A 4,186-nucleotide genomic window follows, 5' to 3' on the forward strand; every position below is an offset into this window, starting at 1 on the left:
TTGGTCATCTGTATATATTCTTGGAAAAACATCTATTCAGGTCCTCCACCGTTAAAATAATGGTATCTTGCCATTTGCAACATGGATGAACCTAGAAATTAGAATGCTGACTGAAATAATTCAAATACCATATGGTTTAACTCATAGGTGGAATTTGAGAAACAAAACAAATGAACAAAGTTAAAAAAGAGGGAAAAAAGACTTTTAACTACAGAGAAGAAACTGATAGTTGGCAGAGAGAAGGTGGGTGGAAGGATGGATAAAATAAATAAAAGAAATTAAGAATACACTTCTCTTGAAAAGCAAAAAGAAGGGGCGCCTGGGTGGCTTAGTCGGTTAAGCGTCCGACTTTCGCTTGGGTCATGATCTCGCGGTTCGTGGGTTCGAGCCCCGCGTCGGGCTCTGTGCTGACTGTCAGCTCAGAGCCTGGAGCCTATTTCAGAGTCTGTGACTCCCTCTCTCTCTGACCCTCCCCTGCTCACGCTGTCTCTCTCTCTCTCTCCTAGCAATAAATAAAACATCAAAAAAAAAAAAAAAGAAAAGCAATAAGAAATGTATACAACTGAGGGAGGCAAGACGAAGGAGAAGTAGGGAGCTCCGTACATTTCACTCACCCCCATTTCTCAAACAGAGAAGGCCTGAAGCCCTAGGACACTGAACAGAGAAGGCCTGAAGCCTTAGGACACTGAACCGCAGGAGTCTGGGAGCAAACGAGACAGTCAACTAAGAAGACATTCACTTAGGTGCCTGGGTGAGAACTGGGGAAAATATAAATGGTCCAAGACCCAGAGACACGGAAGGAGGGGAGGGAACCCGCTTCCCAGGGAGTCGCAGAGAGTCGAGGAGAAAAGAAAGAGTGGCTGAAACTGCTCATGGAATTGTCCCTGGAGAAGAGAAAACTTTCAGCTCAGGATGGAGAGTGATCCTATTTCTAGCTGTGGTGCTGACTTTGGGCTCAGTGCGCTGGTCAGCTGGATCCCCAGCTGGGAAGCAGCCCAGCCTGAAACTGCTCCACCGCTCTCTGGGCTCGATCCCCTGCAGAGAAGCGGCCTGGCCTGAACCTGCTCCTCTGCTCGCCTGGCTCAATTCCAGGCAGGGAAGAAGCCTGGCCTGCGGGACTGTATTTCGGGCAGTATCAATAAAGTGCATGGCTAAGACCTGGAAACAAGGTGGAGCTTGAGACACTGAACACGGCCCACCGTGGCTATGCCCGCGGCACAGGGAGACCAGATCCAAAAGAGTGCGGTACAGCACTTGCTTTGAGAAGGGACTGGGCACCTCCATTTTTCTCCCCACAACCACCAAGGCGGGAACTCAGGGAGTGGCCCCAGGGACGCAGTGGAGGCTAAGACCTGTCTACACCAAACCACACCCATCTCCCCTAGAGAGCTGCATTTTTTTTTTCCTGGAGCCCAGGGCAAGACCAACATGGATGCACTGCTGTGACTAATTCTAGATTAATTCTTTCTATTCAGATATATTTTCCCTTGTCTTATTCGTTTTCCTCCCCTCTACTGTACTGGGCACTCTGGTCATTGGTTTGCTTAAACAGTCACATTTAATCCAATCTCTAGATGTATATTCTACACCTCCACTGCTACCTTTCTATCTCTCTCTCTGGAATAATAAGACTACATAGTTTCTCTGAGTAACATTATCTTCATTTCTTTCTCCTTGCCTCCTACCATATTCTCCTCTTTCTCTCTCTGAATTAAGCCTCTTAGTCTCTCTGCCTGGTCATTGTACAATTTCACTTTCTCACCGCCCTGTCATTTCTCTCTTTGTATATGCTCTTCCATCAGCACTGCATACATCCTGCTCTTTATTTGTAGCTGGAAATTCTGGTTTTAAGGTTTTAGACTGTCCTTTGTCATTTGGGGATTTTTTGGTTTCCTTTTCTTTTTTTTCTTTTTCTTTTTTCCTGTCAGTTTGCTTGTTAGTTGGATTTGTCTGTGCATTTGCATGCCTTTGTTCCCTGTGTGTTTGTCTGTCTGTTTTCCTTTCCAGGGCTACCTCAAGAAACAAGCCAAAGTACACATGGTGGAGAGTCCCAGATACCACTATGAGTAGAGAAATAAAATAACCAAAGTCTCAACAACAGAGACCAAGAGATACCATTCAAAGAACACTTCCTGAACGGATAGGCCCTGGACAGTCAATGAGCCTTCTTTAATATAGTAGTACTTGCAGGTGAAGAGCACATAACAAGCTTTTAAAACTAGCAAGAGACAGAAAGCTAGCCAAAATGACAAAACGGAAGAACTTTCCTCTAAAGAAATTCCAGGAAGAAGTGACAGCTAAAGAATTGNTTCCTTTCCAGGGCTACCTCAAGAAACAAGCCAAAGTACACATGGTGGAGAGTCCCAGATACCACTATGAGTAGAGAAATAAAATAACCAAAGTCTCAACAACAGAGACCAAGAGATACCATTCAAAGAACACTTCCTGAACGGATAGGCCCTGGACAGTCAATGAGCCTTCTTTAATATAGTAGTACTTGCAGGTGAAGAGCACATAACAAGCTTTTAAAACTAGCAAGAGACAGAAAGCTAGCCAAAATGGGAAGAACTTTCCTCTAAAGAAATTCCAGGAAGAAGTGACAGCTAAAGAATTGCTCAAAACAGATATAAGCAACATAACTGAACAAGAATTTAGAACAATAGTCATAAAATTAATCGCAGAGCTTGAAATAGGCATGGAAGACATGAGAGAAACTATTGCTACAAAGACTATGAAGCTTAAAAAGAGTTGTGAGGAATTTTAAAAAGCTGTAAATGAGGTGCATAACAAAATGGAAGCGGCCAATGCACAGATTAAAGAGGCAGAGAGGAGGGACACCTGGGTGGCTTAGTCGGTTAAGCATCCGACTTTTGCTTAGATCATGATCTCGCAGTTCATGGGTTCAAGCCCCGCATCAGGCTCTGTGCTGACTGCTGGCTCAGAGCCTGGGGCCTATTTCAGAGTCTGTGTCTCCCTCTCTCTCTGACCCTCCCCTGCTCACACTGTCTCTCTCTCTCTCTCCTAGAAATAAATACAACATTTAAAAAATAAATAAATAAAGAGGCAGAAAGGAGAATAGGTGAATTAGAAGAAAAAATTATGGAAAAACAGTAAGCCAAGAAAAAATGAGATAAACTGATCCAGGAGCACAAAAGGAGAGTTCCAGAACTGAGTAATACAATCAAATGGAACAATATCCGTATCATAGGAATTCCAGAAGAGGGAGAGACAGAGAAAGGCGCTGAAGGACTACTTGAACTAATTATACCTGAGAACTTCCCCAATATGGGGAAGTTAACAGACATTGACATCCAAGAGGCCAGGAGAACTCCCCTCAGATGTAACACAAACCGAACTTCTGCATGATATATCATAGTGAACTGGCAAAATATGAGGACAAAGGAAATTCTGAAAGCAGCTAGGGAGAAAAGGGCCCTAACACACAAAGGGAAACCTATCAGAGTGGTGACAGACCTATCTACTGAAACTTGGCAGGCCAGAAAGGAATGGCAGGAAATCTTCAATGTGATGAACAGAAAAAATATGCAGCCAAGAATCCTCTATCCAGCAAGCCTGTCATTAAGAATAGGAGAATAAAGGTCTTCCCCAATGAACAAAAATTGAAAGAATTTGTCATCACTAAACCAGCCCTACAAGAAATCATAAGGGGACCCTATGAGGGAAATGTTTCAAGGAACACAAGGTACCAGAGACACCGCTACAAACATGAATCCTACAAAGAACACAATGACTCTAAACACATATTTTTCAATAACAATACTGAATGTAAATGGACTAAATCCCCCAATCAAAAGACATAGGGTAGCACAATGGATAAAAAACCAAAATCCATCCATTTGCTGTCTACAAGAAACTCATTTTACACCTGAGGACACCTTCAGATTCAAAGAAAGGGATGGAGAAATGGAAGTCAAAAGAAAGCTGGAGTAGCGATGCTTATATCAGACAAACTGGACATTAAAGTAAAGGCAGTAACAAAAGGATAAGGAAGGGCCTTATATAATAATTACAGGGTCTATCCATCAGACAGAACTAACAATTATAAATGTCTATCACCCAATATGGGAGCACCTAATACATAAAACAATTAATCACAGAAACACTCTAATCGATAAGAATGTGCTAATGGGAGAGGGGCAAGATGGCGGAGAAGTAAGGAGCTCCG

Source organism: Crocuta crocuta, unplaced genomic scaffold (genome assembly GCF_008692635.1).
Source record: "Crocuta crocuta isolate KB4526 unplaced genomic scaffold, BGI_CrCroc_1.0 scaffold349, whole genome shotgun sequence".
NCBI lineage: Eukaryota > Metazoa > Chordata > Mammalia > Carnivora > Hyaenidae > Crocuta > Crocuta crocuta.